We start from the raw sequence: 20,629 nt of genomic DNA, 5'->3' as shown, positions 1-20,629 counted from the left end.
AGATGTGAAGTCAGCCAGTTTCACATCTGTGAAATGTTTAAAGCCAGTTGACTTCAATGACTGTCAAATGTAACATGCAGTATAGCTGTTACTCAGATATTACCTTGCACAGCTGAAAACCTGAAAAGAAAAAGGACATTAGGAATTTTTTTTTTTCTCATACAAAATGGGTGGGGGGAACAGAAAATAATTTAAAATGATCTGTAAAGGAGTGAAAGACCAACAGCTTTGCAGAATCTGTTTTTCATCACTTGGCTACTTTCCATATAGTAAAAATACAGCACTGGGAATACATAATTTTCAGTCAGATCTAATTGAAATTCATATTGTAGCATTGTTTTTGTTGAGGCTTCTTTGACCAAAAAAACTTGAAGCATTGCCAATAAAAATATATAAATTTTTTACTTCAGTTCTGTCTGCTACAGAATCCTCCTCTGCAGTCAATCTCTTTTCCCAGAAGTTTTCTCTTATCTAAAGACATTGTGCTACGCATGCTTTTGCTATAATACCTTTGGGAAACTAAAGGGATGTGTGCAATGGGAAAGGGCTACATATGCCTTCCAGCATGAAAATGAATGACTTATGTATAGTTAAATGATTCCATATGATTGGTGCTAGCAAATAAGATGTCCAGATGTCCATTATGGTTTGAGACTGCCTTATTCTAGTTTTCTAACCTGTTCTGATGCATTTCTCAACAGCTTTAAGGGAAATAGCTATTCTGACCAAGCATTTGCTGAAAAATTCACATTATCTTGTTGTTTCTTGGCAAACATTTCTGGTACTTCTTTATGTTCCACAAAAGAAATTTGTTGCACATACATTAAAGCAAGTTGTGTTGTATTGTTTTGTTCTAAGAATGTTTCATCAGCAGTTAAGAATGGATTCATCTCTTCTTTGAGCATCCTGAGTAGATCCTAGGGCCATCTAGATCTTTGCTCAGATAGGATCTAGGTCCTGAATAGATCCTAGGACCAAAGATTGTATTTAAAGGTATACCACCATTTTGGGAAAGAAGGAAGGCCTTCAAGCAAATTTGACTTTGAAAGGATGCAGGCACTTAAATAATTCATAACATCTTGCCATTGTTTTTTATCTCTGACATATGACAATGAAGGGAAGCTGTGGGAAATGTAAGTCCCTTTTTGTTGCATAGTGTCCTTTTGGGTTGGAGCTGCCAACCAAGGAAGACTGTGGGAGAAGTGGACTGTGCTTTCTGCAGACTCTTAGCAATGATGGTAGATAAACGGTCAGTCTGAAAAAAGTTTGTAATGTAGTTCTGCAAGACTGCCCAGCAGTAAAAAGAGCAGTCTTATTTAATCAAGGTAGTAAATGATACAAGGTAGTTTCATTTCCATGTTTGATTACAAAAGCTTACGTCTCTTAACCCTTTCAGAAGTAGGTGATTGTCTGTTGTTCATAATGACATGTATAAAACTGTCCTCTTGGGAGGGCTTCGCTGATTGCTGGAGATGTTTTAAGGCTTTGCCCAAGAACAAAACCCAAGAACAATTTACTATAATAATAGTATCTTTATTTTAAAGCAATTATCTTTTATTTTAAAACCATCATTTTCTTGCCAGTTTTACAATGCTTGTTGCAAGAAATGAAATCCTCACCCTCCATGCCGTCAGCTTGCAGTCCTTTGCAGTGCAACGTGCTGTGGGTGATCATAAAATTTGAAGAGTAAATTAAAAAAAAAATAAAATGTGTTGGCTTACCTGGGTTTCCTGCTGTTGTTGAAATAAGCAATTGAGCTGTGCGTGTCACAGTTAATTTGCCATAGTAGGAGAGTAGAAAAGATCTAGATTTTTAAAATTCTACTAGTGTAGCAATGTAGCTTTAACTTGAACAGAGGCTGTTTTCTTCATGGCCTTTCTTAGTTTTGTAGCTCTCAGCTTTTGAATGACTGTTGAGTACCGAGAAGAGCTTACATACCAAGTGAAGTTAAATACATATAGTATTAAAATGGTGATTAGGGATCTGGAAAACGTGCTGGCTATAAAAGACCCAGTTCTACTCTTCTCTCCCACCAAGACTCTTGTAATTTCCAGTGCTCCCCAGCTGGAATTTCTGCAGCATATGAAAATATCTGCAGCAATGTAGAAGGTGATACAAATATTTCCAATACGAATGGGAAAGTTGCTCCCAGTGCAGTGGAGCTGAAGGTGGGTGCTGCAGAGCATGGTGTACTATAGCACTACCCACATCAGGTTCTTTTCTTAGGAGCCATTGCTGAAGGCTTTCAACTGCAAGAGGAGGTGGAGAACTGTAAATATGTCACTGATGCCCACCTCGTTGCCTCCCCTCTGGAGAAATACAACACCTAGATCAATCATGAGCAATTTCAGTTCCGGTGCCTGATGCTTGCAAGACTAAGCACTTAATTTGTATGTTCACTTTGCTTCAGTATGATTCATTGCAGCTTGTGAAGATCTTGGACAGTGGTGTGAATCACTGCCACTGGGTTAAACTGTTGTTAGTTCTGGTGCTGGTCGTCATGTACCATCCTCTCTGGAGACTGAGGAGCTCCCAGGTTAGATGTCTGTGTGCAGGCTCTGTACTCTGAATTGCAGTGCAAAAAGGGTTTGCTGCTGCTTATCAAGAGGAAAGCTGTCCTGTGTTGCCAAAGAAATGTTAGACAGAGGGAGGAGAGTGGTAGAACTTCAGAGTAGAGGTTAGTGCACCTTTAACATTAATAATTCACCATATCATTCATAATTTAAAAGGTAGTGAGAATTATTTTACCTTGTATCACAGTCTGGTTGAAAAGAAAATGGACTATTCTCCATAGACCTATTCTTACATTGGTCTTCAGCTTATTCAGCCTTTCACTTTGAACCCTTCATTTAGTAGCACTGCTTAAATTGGATGTAATTAATGCTGCTTTTTTTGTGGTGGTATTTGGCAGTCAACAGAGGCAGGTCACAACTCCCCTCGCCAGCCCTATCCTGCCTCCAACAGCAGTCACCAGCAGATATCTGGGGAAGAGTGTAAAAAAAGGTCAAGCATGTGATTATATTAGCTGTGTACATGCTCCCACACTCAAGCAACCCTCAGTATTTCCTGAGCAAGAAGTATTGTACCTGAAATGACATGATGGTCTGTGATTTTTGTTCACTCCTCTGAGCTTGCATTAAGATAGATGTGCAGCATCCTTCAGCAGGAAAGGTGGCAGCTTGCTTACAGGCACCAAGAAGTGCTTCCTGCTCGCCGTGCCAGCTGCTTGGCAATTCTTGTTTTCTATCTGATTCTTTTGTTGACAGTCATGCTAAGCAGCCATTCTCCATCCCTCTTTATGCTATTTGTGATTTTATAGAACTCTGCCATATCCCCGCTCTTCTCTTTTTGCAGGCTATAATACGTTTTTGATATCTCTTCTTTGCAAGGTTCCTATTTCTGCTCCATTCATTTTAAAGTAGGGCAACCAGGGGTTGTTGGAGCACTCAAGACATGGAATGAATCATGGTTCTCTTTTGCTTTTACTTCTGTCCTAACCATTCCTGATGTTTCCTCCCTTTTTTTTAGTTGCTTTTGAGAACCGAACAGATGTTTTTATAACATAATTTTTTCTAACACTGACTCATTCTGAAGTGATGCTCCTTCTATGTGCAAAACTGGATTTGAGCTCCCTCCCCCTCCAGCCCCAAATGCAAACGCTTTTTACAAATCTAAAAGCAATCTATGAGAATTATCACAAATGAAAATATTTGTTTGAACTAAATATATCTTGTATTTCCTTTCTTGATGGCTGGATGCACATCCAAAAGTACTTAGCTGACATCTACATCAGAGCGGTGTCCTTCTGTCCCATTCTCACAGCCTCTCCCTGTCCAATTCTTTCCACAGTGTTTTTTGAATGGTTATGGGGACCAAACAGTAGGTTTGAGGGCTGGATGGTGTGTTTCAGCAGTGGCAACTGCTACATGAAAGGCAAGCTACATTCTGGACAGACACGCAGCTGTTTACGAGTGCGGTATGCTCATTGCTGGTGAAAATACACAGCTAATGGTGGTGACTGTGTTTGAAAATAATGTTACGTAGCTGAGAATTTTCTTTACCAAATAGTGTTATTCTGCTCTTTTATGTGTCGTGATTTCCATGGAAATAAATAGGAGATACATCTTTTGGAGAGATCGACATATATCAGTGTGATTTATGTTGCCTTCTGGTAGGATGTAACATTGCTTGAAATTGTCGGAGAAAAAAACTGTTAATTTCTTCCTCTGTTGCTTGTTTACTCCTATCCATAGAGGTGTATATCACATCTTTCAAATGCAGATCAAGTTTTTCAGCTTTCCCTCCCCTGAAGTGTTTGGATACACAGATGTAGGTCAGGTGCTACAAACAAAGCAGATGTTGAAGTTGCGCTGGATGCGCAGCTTCCAGTCACTCCTTCCTTCCTTTCTTCCCTCTGCATGGCCTGCTTGCTTTCACTAGTTTTCTACATACAACTTGTCCAGCCTCTGAAAAATAAGTGAAATATTAATCTCCCAAGACTTTCTGTTTTAAGAAAGCACCATTTTTTAAATGGCCATAAAATTGCACAAGAATCCCTTTCTTCTAATGTACCATGACTAATGAACTGCAATAGGTTTTCCTTGTTATATCACTGCTATTATTGCCTTTGAACTACAGAAACTTCAATCACTGTGATTATAGGTAACAAGACAGGCTGACATTTAAACTGTTGAAATGTGTGTTTTTATTATAACTTCTATGAATGCATTTAGAAGCTGTCATTTTTGTTTTCATGACTCTCTAAGGTTCTAAAATTGTATAAAAGTGAAAATAACTCCGGTCAGAGAACATTAAGATATGGACCTCTGGGTTTTCCATTCACAACTGTTACAATATTGCTATTCTCCTAAGAACACAGGCACAAAAGCGGTACTAAGCTCTTATTTTTAGAAATCTGTTTAGAAATCTTATTTTTAGAAATCTGTTTAGAAATTTGATTTTCAGTGACCAGTACCATGTCTAGCAAGGATACACTAAATTTCACCAGGGACCTTCAACTTGCGTAGTGAGAGAAACCAAAGCGCTCGTGTGAGATTTCAGCTCAGGTTCTACAGATGTATTGCCAACACAAGAAATGTGGAATTAGTTGTGAGATATCAGCTCAAATCTGTCAAGCCGTAAAATTTAAAAGCTCTTTTATCATCATTTAGCCACCTTCTTTGACCTCTCTTATGACCCATTTCTTCTGTGCTGGAATGTTGGAACTGTGTAGCTTTTGGTATTTGTAAAACCTTTTGAGTTGAAAGGGACCTCTAAAGATCATCTGGTCCAACTCCCCTGCAGTGAACAGGGACATCTACAGCTCCATCAGGTGCTCAGAGTCCTGTCCAGCCTGACCATAAATCCACTGCCACTCTGGGCTACCTGTTCCAGTGCTTCACTACTCTTACTGTAAACAACTTTTTCCTTATATCCAGTCTAAATTTCCCCTTGACTTTCTTGCAGTTATCGGATAGTGAGAACTTGATTTCACAGTCTGCACTGCTAGTTCAGATGATCAGAAGAGAAGATTTATTTGCTGGCATTCAAGGGCTTCAACTTCAGTTTCTAAATAAGGCGTATTTTTCTCTATTGCTGAAAGGTATAAAAAATCATTTGTTCTAGAAAGGGTAGAAAATCATTTGTTCTAGAAAGGGTATCTATCCTCATTGTACAGCGTTGTGTGATTTTGGGAAGAACATCTTAGGAGGATGCCACAGTATGCAGCAGCCTTTTCAGATGCTAAACAAGGCATCAGCTTTATATGCTGTCTTTCAAGGTCTTCAATCTACAGAGATGGCCATTCTCATTAAAAATTTCAAGCCATTGAACATTACTGTCTGAAATTAACAAAATGCAACATTCATGGGTAGCTTCAACATTATATGCTAAGTTTTAGTTTAAAAAAGCCCTTCAGAAATAAAATCATACCCTTGCATAACATCATTTATCTTTTTAGTGTTGAAAATACATTTTCCTCCCTCATTTAATGATAGCAAAATAGGCATCTTTTTGGAGTACTTAGAAGAGAGACTCTGCTAGCTATGATAATCTTTTTATTAAAACTTAATGATTCTTAAACCAGACAATTATTTTCCAGCTTTTTGATTCCGATTTCTCCCATCTTTTGGAAAAGCCAGAAAATCCACCAAAATGTTGTGGACAGATTTGTGAAAACAGAGCAGGGATTATCCAAAGTGCTACACAAAGAAGGTTTTCTCTCCTTTCTATGAAATGCAAGTATAAGATGTTATTCTCTGAACAGTTCATATGTACCACTTTCTTGGAAAAGGACAGTGTTTATATCTGCCTATATTCTGAAACAACCACTGCTTAGGCCTTCTTTTTGCTTTCCAGCTATTTGAGATAGCATCTCTAACTCTGTGGAGGTTTGCACTTTAAAGCCTTATTTCTGTAGAGAAATCCCGAGAAGGTGTATGCTAAATCCTTTGCTGGGGAAACTACCAGTTTCTTCTTCAAGCAAAAGTACATGCTAACGATCTTACAGGAACCAAATCTTCAGTACCTGTTTAAAATGGTCATCTCCAGCACTGGCAATCCTTGCAGGGACTGATTGTGAGGCTAACATTCTCCTTTTAGTTGAGAGTATAGGAAATCGTAGCGTCACAGTGATTCTCAGTTTATTTCCTTTGTTTCTGTCATTAGCTGTTGCACTCATCTTTCATTAACAGCCTTCACCAGTCACTGTTCTCTGGACCAAACTGTTTTTAGATGCTGTCCTCAGTGAGGGTGCGTTTTTTGGTGCTCTCCTGTGGTTAAGTGTCTTCTCAGGTATCCCAGGAATAAATCTGTGACCTGAGTGGAGTGCCAGTAACATTGCTGTTCTTAGCCCACAAGCATGTCAGGGGTTGAAGTGAGAAGGTGGTAGCAACGTAGCTCATTCCTCAAAATGTTTGCCCCTTCCCCCTCCTGGGGACAGTAGCCTCACTGACATCGTAGGGAAGTGGTAAGGAAGGCTGGTTTACACCTCAGCAGTCTGATCTTTTGCAGATAAACTGTGGGACTGGAGAAGCTGCCAGTGAGCTTGAATAGTAGTAACAAATGATAGCTGTAATGTGCTGCGGGCAGATGGGACATCTACTAGTACCCAGACTGCTGCAGTTTCTCGAAAATGGAACAAATGCCAAGTTCTGTTTTCTCATTCATTTTCTTGCATGGGTTCACTATGCTGCCAGCAGCAATGCTCCATTGCGCAGATGTAGGCTAACTGGCCTCTGTGCTGCAGAGCAGATGGTGTTAACAGAACTAGGTGGAGGATGGTCTAGTTCCCTGAAGATTTTCCTGGTGTCCAAGAGGAACTTCCACCTCTCACTAGGGCCCTTGCTGCTGGGACTATGCTAATGCCAGTGCTTGAATTTTTTAGCTTAAAGCTGAGGTGGTGAGGGTGAGGTTTATTTAGGAGCTGTCAGAAAGAATAAGGCTGTTTGTTCAGAGCTCTTGCTCACTGATAGTTTTATATTTGTTTGGCTATTCTGTTGTGTTTAGGGCTATAATTTTTATTGTTAACGAGTATGGAGGCAGAGATGTACCTCTTCCGTGGTAAATGAAGATACCTAAATAAAATCTGCTTGGCTATGTTATTTGGAGTTTACTAAATTGATTGGAAATATAGGAAAACTTGTTTTGTTACTCAGTGTTTTTATTGCATTTGACAATGACATGTGTTGTGTACTGCCATAAACATCCTTGAAGAAGTGATAAATTATTATTATTTTTTTGCAGAAGCAGTACTAAAGCTTTCTTTTTATAGTATTTAAGTATGCAAAAGCCTCCTACGCTTAGCCCTCTGTGTGCTGCTTAGGCAAATTAAACACTGACTAACAGAAATACATCAAAATGAAGCAAGACAAAAGAAAACTTGCTAGCAGTCTTGCCTTGACATAGTTTACCTGCCAGAGAAAAATCCTTTCTGAGTTATATCCCACACAGACTTTCTTGTTTGAATTCTGTGTATGTTGCAAGTAGAGCATTCACTAATTGTGCACCAAGATTTCAGCTTTGTGTAGGTGTCAGACTGGTTTGTCATGGATTTTGTTTTTAACACTGGATGCATTCTGTTACTTCCCATAAAAGTACCTCCTTCTTCTGAGCTTCCCCACACACGTCTGAACAGACAGCAATAATTCTGGGTGGGAGAGTGGTTTGATGGTTTGCGTTTTTCTTTAGATCCCCCCAAAATAAGTGAACCAGAACCACAAAAGCCTAACAAAGGAAATTTGGACTGGATTCCTTGCTTCCTTCATTGTTATTTTTATGATTTTTTCAAATGAAACGTTTCCAGTAGGAAGTGTGGTGGGAGGTTATCCCTAAAGTGTCTGCTAGCCTTGTGCCTGGGAGATAACTGCTGTATGGGAGGCAAACCAAAACCAAACTGGAGAGGCCCTCACTGTAACGTGGTAGAGCAACTGATTCTTCTTTGTGCATGAATGTTTCAACCAGAGAACTGCGACTGTCATTTTATCTGAACACAGCTGTTCTAACAAAGCATCTTATATTTAGTTGAATCGTGGTTTTCTAATCGCAGTATTGTTTAATCCTCACTGACCTCCAGCCTTGCTAAGACCTAAACTCAATGAGGCATTGCACATTGTAATGTAAAAACCTTACCAAACAAAATTCTGCTATTGAAGCAGAAGGTTTTTCAGGGTGGACTGTTAGAACGTTGGGAAAGACAGTCTTCCATTGTCTAATTTTGAACTTGCTTTTATCAGGGAAAGTTTCAAGGACCTCTCAAAGTCCTAACGACCAGGTGCTAACACAGAAATAGTGATTCAGTGCCTCCCACAGCAGTTATGTTTAAACCTTGGATGAAAGACAATATTTAGAAGAGCTGAAGAGTTTTACAGGGTGCTCTGGGAGCATTTGCTGTTCTTCTGATTCTCTCAGGTTAGCACAAAAAAAGCTGAATTGTCTTCTCCCACTGAATTTTGCTAAGCGTATTTAAAATGCAACTATTCCCACCTCAGAACTTTTGCATTCCAACAAATTCTGTACCTGTGAGTGTTTTGGAGGTGTGAACATCAAAACTCCTGATGATGATTCTGAAGTGATTTTTGAAGAAAATAAAGATTTATATATGTTCAAAAAGTACAGATAACAAAGATGGATATAAATTATTAGTAGAAATTGCATGCATCAAATTCAAAATAGAAAATAATTTTTGTAGCAATTTTTCAAATTAAACTAGAAATTTTCAAATCAAAAAGATATGCTTTCTAGGGTTCTTTTGTACTTATCAGAGTTTCAGATTTGTCACTATTATATTTTGTAAAATGAAAACTAGGCTATCACATGACTTTAAACTAGCAATAGACACTACTGTAGTAAGCCACTCTAGACACATCCCGAACCTGGGGAACATCAATAGTTATTCAGGTTTTCTGAAGTCTCAAAACTCCCATTTCCCCCCAGGGTACGTATTTATGAACATTTATACAGATCCTCTCTGTACACTAGATCACTGTATGTGCAATGCAGAAAGTATTTCTGTACTTTCAAATGAGCTATTAGAAATGTAAACTGAGCATGTGCTTGAGTGCTCTTCAGCAAAATCTTTGAAAAAAAGAAGTGCAATGACGCTGGGTGTAATATAAATACAACAAATGTGATTCTGTCAACGTATTTAAAACACAACTTCAGTGCAACTTGTACAGCTGTGCAATGTGAATGCATTTGGCCTTAATTTCCTGCATCTGCATGTCTTATCGATCTACATACCATATTGATATACATGTGATCTCAAATGAATTTGGAGTTCTGAGAGTACTCTTACACGAGGACTATACATGTTAAGTGTTTGGGTATGTATGCTTTGGAGGTTAGCTTAGCAGCGCATAGCTTATATCTAAATTGTTGCTCAAGGCTAATGTTCTGTTTTATGGAAGTCTTGAGAGGTGGTAACAGAGCCTTTGGTACACAGTTGCTCAGTGTACTCTGCGTGTGTCTGCACAGCAAAACTATTCATACTGATAGGAAGCTTATATATAATCTGTGATTTCTTGTTGAAGTTTGTAGAGAAACGTTCCATATTCATCTCTGTCTTTTTATTTGACTTGTAGCCAGTCCTGGTCAAATGAAAAAGCACTTGACAAAGATTTCTGTTGATATTTCTAGCTCTACTTTTTGGTCATTGTTTGAAAATATCTGAGTACCAACTGAATGTTAATTTTTTTTCTGAAAAACTCCCCTTAAAAACAGCTTTGTTAGGAGTATGTCAGGAGAGGGCTGCTCATTTATTTTATTTCTTTTCTAACTCTCAAGTTGTTTTAACACACTATGACTCAGCAACTGGGCAGTGACTGAAGTTGAATAATCCAGTACATAGCTGAAATGTGCTGGCTGAGAGGACTCAAGTAATTATTTGAAATATTCGATCCTAAAGGAAACTTGGATCAGTTCCTAAATGATGCAGATACTCCAAATTTACCATAAAATAATGTCATGATGACAATCTCTTCCAACTGTGTAGTTATTTAAAAGCATTTATTGAAAAGACAAAGATTATGCTCGGTGTGACAGATGTCTGACTTGCCCAGTATCCTGTTTCTGGTAATAGCCAGAGTGAATGACTAGGAAAAAAAAAAAAAACAACAACAGTGCGGACATTGTGATATATCCTAAAATATTCTCTCAACCTCCAACACTTTCCAGTGGAAGAATTTTAATGCAAGTAGTAGTTCTTTTATGCTCAATGGCCCTAGAAGACTTCTCTTTCATGAATTTGTCCTGTTGTTGCTTGAGCCCAGGTACTTTTTCAGCATCCTTCTCTTCTACAGGGAGGTACAACAGAATCCAAACATCTGTGCAGAATCATAGCTTGGTTTGGTTTTGCTTTCTGGTTTCAACCAAAGTTCCTTACCTCTTCTATTTTTCTGCATGGATGATTGAAATTCAGTCTCTATTCACTGTGCTACTCATGATTTTAGACTTCTGTCTCAGCTCTATCGTTCGTCTCCGTTTTGCTCTGAAAGGTCCATGTACCTGTAGTTGCCCTTCAGCAATTGTTTCCTGCCTGTTCTCATCCTTATCCCACTTTCTTGAGCTATTTCTAGGTCTTCTGTATTGGTGAGGAGAAAGGAATTGCACACAGTAGAAGAATATATTAACTATGTAATGTAATTTTTCATGTTTAACCTCCACATTCAACTTCTGAGCAGGCATGGTCAGCTCAGCAGCTGTCATGCTGGATGTGAAATTTGGGCTGTTATTCTGCATTGTTTCTCTTGCCATTTGAATTCCCAGTTGTCTTAACAGAGCTCTTCAGTCAGCCCTTAATTTCACTGCCTTGAATGATCTAATCAGCAAACTTAAATACAAGCAAGATGATGTCATGTTATTTCGTCTATTTTGCAGCTGAGTCAAAGGCACTGTATACTGCAGTGGAGGGCATCCAGAACACGCAGAGGAGAATAGCAGCCTTAGCTCTGGATTCCACAATTTAATGGTGAGTCAGATACAATCTTACATTCCGAAAGTATTTATGCTGGACCTACTCTACAACTTCTCTCATATGTGTCAGAAGATGTTTGTGGATGCAGCTGTCTTTATAAGCACCTAGAAATGCATATCCTTGTATGCATTCTCAGCGTAAGCATCTTTGGAACAAACCATTTATTTATTTGAAACTACCCAGTCCCTTTCATTTGACTAGGGTAGTGAGAGATCTTCCTGTTACGCTGTCCTCTAACTTTTCTGCTCAGATTTACAAAAGTAGCAAACTGTTGTATAGTTTCTAGACAAGTGAGCTGCCTTTCCTTTAAAAATTGAAAGACTCTTTAGCTGTCAGCACATTCTTTATAGAAAATCAAAATGATGGTGTTTTATTAATGGCATCCTCTTACTTTGCCTAGGTAGGCTGGCCTTTTCAGGTGCTAGATTAGCACTCAGTAACTTCATTTCTGGATACTGAACTCACGTAGTCTCTCAGAAATCACTTCTCTATGGCTGGGGTTTAATTTCAGGCTATTTAAAAATTGGCTTTTCTGAGTCAGATGAATGTCAGAAGTCTTAAAACTGCATCTAGGTTAAGATCTCCACTGGAACTCTAGAACACAGGATTTCTGGAAAAGACAGAAATGTCCTGCATGCTCATCTATTGCTAAAAATAATGAGAATAAAATTACAAATCAGTGCTCTGGATTACTTCTCCAGAATAGAACCTTTCATATTCCGGGATATAACACTTCACATCTAATTTAACTCTACTGATGGCTCTCCCATAGTGGAATGCCAGGCTTCACTTTCATTGTTTAATTAGTTATTGAAGGCTAAAGCTGGTTGTGAGTCAAAGTTGCTATGCAAAAATCTTGCTATCTTGCTGATTGTTTCTGGACAGGTGCACACAGATGTGATGATAACAGATGTGAACTTCAAATGGAGTAGCATGTAGACATCTGGAGACAAAGTATTGAATGTCTGCACACTAGAACCTTTATTTATACTTTTCATAGAATCATGGAATATTATAAGTAGGAAAGGACCCACAAGGGTCACAGAGTTCCACTCCTAGTCAACTCTGTAGACACCAGATTTGAAGCTTTGCTGAATAGTTTGGGTATTGGGTATGTTAGGCTGAAGGTTAGAATGTTAAAATGAAGATTCTAGCACTCAGAGATGCAAGATAGGAACAAAATGTTATTGACTATCATTAATCTCTTTATACACTTTGGCTACAGTCTCATTTTGAGGAAGTAAGCAAAGCTTTTCTTTCGGGATGAGTCTTGTACCTTGTGGGCTGAGTGTTAGTAATTGCTATTGCAGCACAGATAAAATGTGCTATTTAACATGCTCAATGGAGACAAACAGTCTTAGCTCTGCCTTCATACAACAGTTTCAACTCCAGAAAGGCAGCTTTGTCCTTGAACTGATGCAGATGGCAGAAGTCAGCCAAATAGTTGCTTAAAGTAGGCTTTTTTTCCACCCAAGTAAAAGCAAGGCAAGCTATATCTAAATTCATTCTATGTGAATTACTGTGATCTTGATTAGAGTTTCAGCTTTGGAAAATGAAGTCAGTAGGGAATACATTTTGAAGCAGTTCTGCTTCAGTTGCTTCCTGGATTAGTTAGAAAGTGTTCAGTGCCTTTTCACTTGGCCCCCATTGCTTCCTAGAACGCTTACAACTGAGAATGCTTCACCACAAAAGACCAGTCCTTTAATTAAGTCCAAGTTAATGGTTCTCACACATATCCCACTTGAATGTAGAATACTTTCTAGCACAGCTTGGGTCGCAGCTGATACACTGGCTAAGAAGTTCTCGTATTATAGCAGTTAATAAGTGAGCGTGTTACACATCTTGCCTATAGTAACTACTTCAGATGGTATCTTGCTGACTTTCCCCACAGCCTCTGTGGCTGTGAGGCTGTCCAGGTTCCCTGTCTATTTTAGGGCAACTTGTTGCATCCATCTGGGGTTGCTGTCTCTGGTGACTCTGGATGGCCAGCTTAACTGTTAGGTCACTAGATTCCTTTTATCGTTAACAAAAAATTTGGATTACTTGTTCTGGCAGCAATAGAATGAAACTATATTCCTTAGCTTGATAACAGTGTAGGAGTGATTGCTGGTTAGAACTCAGCACCTATGGGCCAAAGTTTGTGCTTTTGTGGGTGTGTTCTTTTTTTTCCCTTTTCCTGTACAAGTCACCAATGTGAGAAGAGTTAGGATTACTGATGTAACTTATATCTGCAGACCCAAGACTGAGTTGCTGGTCACTTAGCTTTATATGTATCCATGTGAAATTAAAGTGTTTATCATGCTTAGATGATCAGGAATCTGGGTCATACAAGTGATTTATATATTGTCTGATTTATAGGGGATATAAATAAGCCTATGTTCATGGATGCAGTTGAAATTTTATTTTAAGTAACTGAAACTGAGTCTCTCCTGAGACAGACCAAGTTCTTGACCCTCATGCTCTGAGGAAAGAAAAATGAGCATTCAATGTGAAGTCATGGTTTGGGAATGTTCTCCCTTCCTATATTTGTGATATGCTCTTGGCTGACCCACAAAGAGAAATTAGAGAAAAGACATGTAGTGATCAACTGCTTTGTTGTAGTTTGCTAGTAAAGTTTCTTCAGCTGTTGTATAAGGTTGCATTTGAGGATATTTTTTTCTTTGAGATTTTGACAAGCATCCCCTGCATGAGGAGGTATTTGTAATGGCTTCCTCCATTTGTTTTGTTTAAGCATTCTTTGAGCAATATCTTACAGTATACATTCATTCTCCTTTTTCTTACTGTAGCTGACATGAATATTGACTTAATCCAGCAGCGTGTTAGATTTTAAGGCACAGAAATCCATTGAATCAGTCGTTTTGCATGCATATCACAGCATCGAGTAACAGCATATCAAGTCTGTACAAGGAGAATATAAGCTTCTAGAACATGACTTCAAATCAAGTTTAATACTTAGGAGCGTTTTTCTTTTGTGGAAACAAGCTTGCTACGTTTGGAGCAATTCCACTTGTACAAAAAAATTAAAGAGAAGATCTTCCGAAAATCAAATCCTATTTACCCTAGGTATGAAACCAGTTTAGTTTGATTTAACAAGATTTTATAACAGAATTGCAAAACAATGCAGCTTTTTGCAGTGGGTTAGGATTGTATGAATTTATATATATCAATAGCTGCCTGACTTATATTCATGTTCTGGCTTGACAGAATCATGTAACCTTAAAGTTATTGGTCACATCGCTTTTTGTCGATTTTGGCATTTGCAGCCTCTGGTTTCCTGTGATAAATTAACTTTTAATTATTATGGAGGAGAAAAAATACCAAATCTCTGCTGCAAACATTGGATCTCGCAACTGGAGACCTGCAACTTTCATGGGGATTCAAGCTATGCAATTTTGAGCATGGCATAAAATAGAAAAAATCAGGACATGTCCCTTGGATCCAGCCTGATACTACAAAAGTTAAGTAATCTCTGGCCTGTCCTTTGATATTTTCATCATGCAGAAACTAGGTGATTTGGTAGTAAAACCTGGAGGTTTATAAAGCACTTTACATAGGGGCGTATGCTGTAATTTATCAAACCCATAGCTAAGCTACATTTTGTGTGAAGCTGTAAAAATTAGTCAAAATTTGGTTTGTTTCATGGTCATTTGCTCTCATTCAATGCTGATCTGAAAATATTTTGGCCTGGATAGCTGTGCTGCTGTATTCCTCCTCTGTTATGTAATCCACTATTTTTTTCTTAGACTATTTGTGCATTGACAGTTGTAACCTTCAGTTTTCTTGGAAATGTTTTGCTTGTTGTGAAATGCAGAAATACATGCAGAAGACAACAGCTGACACCTACCATCTCCTGGTGAACTTCTCAGTCTCAGCTGAATTATATTTTCTGCAGTAGAATGTAACCTGAGCATCTGCAATAATTCAAAAACTAATCAAAAGGATCCCCTGGAAATGACAATTTGGGTTTTGGTTTATGACAGACATGCTTATGTCTTGCATATCATCTTTGTACTTCCATGTGCATAGCAAGTGAGCACAGATGCTGTGCCTGTCTTTCTGCTCCCTGAAAGAGATGAGTCGCTTCAGTAGGATCAGCACTGGAGATATTGGTCTCCATTGCATCTACAAATCTGCTTGACTAGATTCACAAAAAGGTCTTATCTGTTTGACAGTAACAGCTGTAAAACTTTAAAATGAGAAGACTATTGTGGCTGAGAAGAGCTCGGTGCAGACAAATCCTGTGGTTGCCTTTTTCTACCATGTTAATTTTTGTCAGTGCTGTGATATTAAGTACCACCCTTTTAAATATCACAAGTATGCAGATGACTTATTTCTTAACACTGCACTAGGTCGGTGGTCTTAGCTAAATGCAATACGTTGGCAGTTGAATACTTAGGGTAACAACTTTCTCTGCAACATAAAAACAACTGAAGGGGCTCTTGGACAGTGACTGCTAGTGGGACTGATTTCATTCTTGGAATCTGCTTGCTGTATTGATTTGCCAAGAAAACTCAAGGTCTGGCTCCAGATTCTGTAGGGATGATGGTGTTATAGCATAGAATATGACAAGATTTTTCTTCCCTGTGCTTTCTGTGAGCAAAGTCTTAATGTTGGTAAACTCAAGTAGAATTTTTTTCTACTATTATTGTTAGATTTTAATTTGCATAGTAGAAGAACTGGTTTATGTGAATTGCAGGAGGTTTTGTCCCTATGCATTTCTCCTTGTCAGCTTGGCTCTCAAAGCAAAGGTGCTCCTTAAGAACAGGCATTACTGATGAGCTAAGGATGTCTGAAGAAGAGCTCTCATCCTAGGCTAATCGTATGTATGAGTATAGAGTGAAGTACAGATAGTCAGCTCAGACTCTGTATCATTACTTTTATGCAAAGCTGACCTGCAAAGCTTCCAAATTCTGTTTTTACATGGACATGAGGAGGGTGTCAGAGCAGCAGGTTTGGACAAAATAGCAACAGGAAACCCAAGGCTGAGTGTGAATGCCTGGGGAAATGACTTCAGAGCTCCCTGTGAACAAGAAGATTCCAAAGTGCTTATAACAGAAGATGGAGAACAGGGCTTAGAGCTTAAAAATCCTTCAGGAAAAAAAAATTGTAAATGGAATTTTTAAAAAATAAACCATACCATTACAATGGACGCAATTAAAAAAAAAAAAAAAAGTTAAAATACCACTCTAAGATAAATGAAATTACTAGGTAAAACATTTGCTTTTTATAATACTTTGTGTTTCTTTTCATTGTCCAAACCACTGGATAGTTTGTACTGAAAGATGCTAATTTCTGTGGATGTTCAGAGCACTTACTAAAGTGAAATAATTAGTTTGCTTCTAAATGTCAAAGTTTTCTTGTACTTCCAGCATCTATGTAACTTACTGACATTCAGCCCTGAGAGAGAATTATGCCAACGGGAAGAAAATTGATAAAACAGGATATTTAAAAGAGCAAAGTATGTGTCCTCATAGAATAAAAGTGTTTGAATGAAGGCCAGTGCATAAATTTGGACAGTGCTTGCTTGTACTCATGCTACCTATTTAATTGGTCTGCTAGATAACTTCTATCATATATTACAAAAATAAAAAAATAAAAAAAAAACTTCATCAGTTCGTATATAACATCTATTCTTTTATAAAATCATCTGCATTTTCTTTATGGGAAGATTTGAATTTTTAGTTTAAGGACAAATATTTTGCTTGAAATGGTAGAGGAAAAGAAAAATGGCAGAGGTTTTCCTTTGAAGCTGTATTATTATTTCATCTAAGACTTCAGCTGTTCTGGCTTATTGTAGAAGTTTACTGTTTTGGGAACATGTTTAAACATTTTAAAATATGCTTGTGCCTCTCCAGATCAGTCCCCATATCTGATACTGGGCTGGAGGCTAAATTTTAGTTGTCAATGCTTCTCCATGAAGAATTATTCTGAGAAGTCCCATTTTGTTTCAGAGCAGTGAAGTCACCAAATGGCCAAGCTTGAAATAACTGACCTAAAGATGGTCCCCATTCATTTACTCCCTAGCAGGAAAAGCTTCAACTGACATTGTGCTCTAGGGAAAGAATTTCTCTGTGGCAGAAAAATTACCTTCAGGGCACGTGCTTGGTATGCAGTAGTTGATAGGCATGACCCTAATTGCTATCCAGCAGAGAATAATTTCATTAGCAAGTAATTGAATCAGGTGTTAGGAAGGGAGGACCATTTGCCCCAGGCCCTTTGCTCCCTGCTGCTTCTGAGCTCAGCCAGCAGCTGGTCCTAGCCTGTCTTGTGCAGGCCCTTGTGTCACTGAGGTCTGGCTGGGCTATTTCAGATGTAAACTCCAGCAAATGCTTTGTGCTGAAGGATGCCTGTAAGCTGCTGAGAGAAGGGGAGCGAGCTTTATTCTCTGGTGATTTACTACCTATTTAAATGTGTGACATGATTCGCAGTTTGCTAAATAGTCATTATGTACTTGAGGAATCTGATCACTATTTTAAGAAAGCTGGTGAGTGCTCTCTAAGAAAAAGAAGGCACAGCCAGCATTTAGATGGGAGGAGGCTGAACCTCTGATCTGTGGTTGGTATCTCCAAGGGCTACACCAAGGCAGCATCACTCCAAGTGCCCCAGGGTTTGACGGTTGGCCCAAGAAAGGTCTCTGGAACTATGTCCTGTGGGAAACTCATACTTTCCTGAGGCATAAACCTGAGTAGTCCTTTCCTGGGCATTTCATAGGCAGACATAGGTCACTGCAAGCCAAAACCCATCCTGCTGCCTCATAGTGGCCCACTGGGTAGGACAGAGAGCTCTCCTGGTGTAATCTTTGTTTGGAGTGAAGGTGAAGAGTTTGGTTCATTTTATTCTCTCTCATAAATTATTATAACCCTGTGGTTTGATTTGAGCAGTTTATTTGTAGTTCGTGGTACCTCAGCTCAAATGAAAAATAGTGTTTCAGAGCAGCTGGATATTAGACCATTCTTCACCCAAGATAAAAGAATGTTAATCAGTCCCTGTCAGTCCTTTTGGAAACCTTTCCTACAAGGATGCAATGATGACTTTAGCTCTTTGTAAATAGCTTTATGTGAAATTCCATCACCTCTAATTTTTGTTGTCTAGCTGAAATTTAGCTCTGCTGTGCTGTCGGTACTTATTCAAGAGCATGCTATGTGAGAGGTCATTAGCTGGGAGGTTTTGCCTGAGTGAACCTTTTAGAAAGCTTCTGGGAAGAGGGAGCAGGACACCAGTGCCAATAGCTGACTCTCTGATGTCCTGCTCCAGGTAACGATTTCCTGTACGTAAGTAGCATTTTGTGCATCAAAGAGAGAAAAGGTGGTTAGTTATACCCTCTGTGTGAGGCTCTGCGTGCAGCAGCAAAGGAACAAAAAGCTGGGAGCAGGAATGTAGGGCAAAACTGGCATCTGCAGGTGCTTAAATTTACAGTCCTGAATGAACTGTTCTTCATGGGGTGTTTTTTTTAAGTTCTCAAGTGCATTAATAATAAGATATGTATAAATTTAGTTTGTCATTTGTCAAATGTCTCTTCTTCTAGCTTCTTAATCTCTCAGGATTAATAAGATGTCACTGTTACTGACCAAAAAGCTTTTTGTTTCTGGCTACTTATGAACAATATCAAGACATTTGGCAAAGAAGCAGGGGCTTTTCACTTCTCAAAAGGAGCGTGCCATATTGTTGAGTAAACTGTATACATCGTATTTTTATTGTTCTTATTACTTAAAAAGAGGCTATTTTTTTGGAAAATGAATCCTCTCTTCAGGGCAAATGAGAAAGTGGGGGGTCTTCACCAGTCCCACATTGGCAGGTGCTTTTTAAAGAAGAGCTCTTTATTTTGCAAGGGAACAAGCTGGAATGTCATTGTCAGTACTGAATTTGCAGTGTTCTTGTAACTCATCCTTTTCATGAAGCATGGAACAGATCTGTCTATAATTCCTTGGTGGAATATCTCTTTTTGACAAGTGTTTCAAAGAATGGCATCTTACATAGGCTCACTCACCTTAATGACAGCCTGTTCAGAAACCTGCTGTCCGGTAGTGAGGGAAGCTGGCTGGAGAAAAGCCATGTGCTGTCTTAGTGCACAAGATATCTCTGGTGCAGAAGCTTAAATGAGAGTATAATTAGAGATATGGTACACTCAAAAGTACTGAATTTTTCACATTTCATTTCTCTGAGTATCACTGTGAATTCTTTCTCTTGATGCAGAGTATATGTGGGGGAAGAGTCTGCTCGTGTTTAAAACAAGGACTGTCCTTGTACCTGCATGTAGAATGACTGCAGTCGGAGGTTGGCTAAAAGCTGCAGTAAACATGCTGCTCTTTTCTAATAAATTATGCCCTTAGGGGAAAGAAAGCATCCATAGGGAGCACAAATATTAAATTTTGTTGTTGCAAAACTACTCAATGTGTTCTCAAAGCACAAAAATCTTGCTTTGTGTTTGTGCAGATGCAGTTCTGTTTTGGAGTGGTTGACACTGGTTTCAATTTTATTTTTTTTTCAGCCCACTATATTGTGAAAGAGACACTGGGGGTCTCCAGACTTAGACAGCTTGCAGGTATCACCAAACATTCTATAATACAAAACATCATTCAATGCAATAGAAAATACTGTCTGCTTTAGGAAGAGAATTTAATAATTTGGAAGCATGTATCCAATTATTTAGATTTAAAGGATCTAATTACAGACATCTAAATGCTTAGAACTCACGATTACAGTTACCTGTGAACAATCATTCTGAATGCATCTTGACTCTTGTCTAAGACTATTCTACGTTGTTCTTCCAACTTTTTTACCATTTGAGTCCCGCAAGTGCTATCCCATCGTGCTCTAATTGAGTGGCTTCTACAGATACCATATCAGCCCATCAATATTAATGTGGCAGAAAGCAAGTGCTCTTGTCTCTACAAAGCTAATTTAAAATATTTCTAGAATATACTTTTGAATTTCTTGCCTTTGTATTATTTTAGATAACACTTTGATTTAAATAAACTGCCTGTGAGGCATTACAGCTTGATCAAAATGTGCTACAGTGTTCTATTGGTATGAATTCTTGGTGCTCCAATAAATCATTTTTTGATTCTTTCATTTGCATTTTTCAAGTGTTTAATTCAGTTAACATGGGATTGCCTTAACTGGAGGAGCAACATCTATCAAAGAGAATTTGAGCTGAAA

At 38.5% G+C, this 20,629-nt stretch overlaps 1 long non-coding RNA gene across 1 annotated transcript in view; it reads left to right on the top strand.

Annotated features, from left to right (window-relative positions):
* LOC101750610 overlaps positions 1-20,629 on the top strand; it is a 478,463-nt gene that overhangs the window by 331,106 nt on the left and 126,728 nt on the right. The window contains exon 9 of the long non-coding RNA XR_006939090.1: positions 11,374-11,464. This is a non-coding gene — a long non-coding RNA (uncharacterized LOC101750610). The remainder of the gene's footprint in view (positions 1-11,373; positions 11,465-20,629) is intronic.

The sequence above is a fragment of the Gallus gallus genome, chromosome 4, assembly GCF_016699485.2.
Source record: "Gallus gallus isolate bGalGal1 chromosome 4, bGalGal1.mat.broiler.GRCg7b, whole genome shotgun sequence".
In the NCBI taxonomy this organism is placed as follows: Eukaryota; Metazoa; Chordata; class Aves; order Galliformes; family Phasianidae; genus Gallus; species Gallus gallus.
Note: the sequence above shows the minus strand (reverse complement) of the source record. Positions and strands in the feature narration are given on the sequence as shown.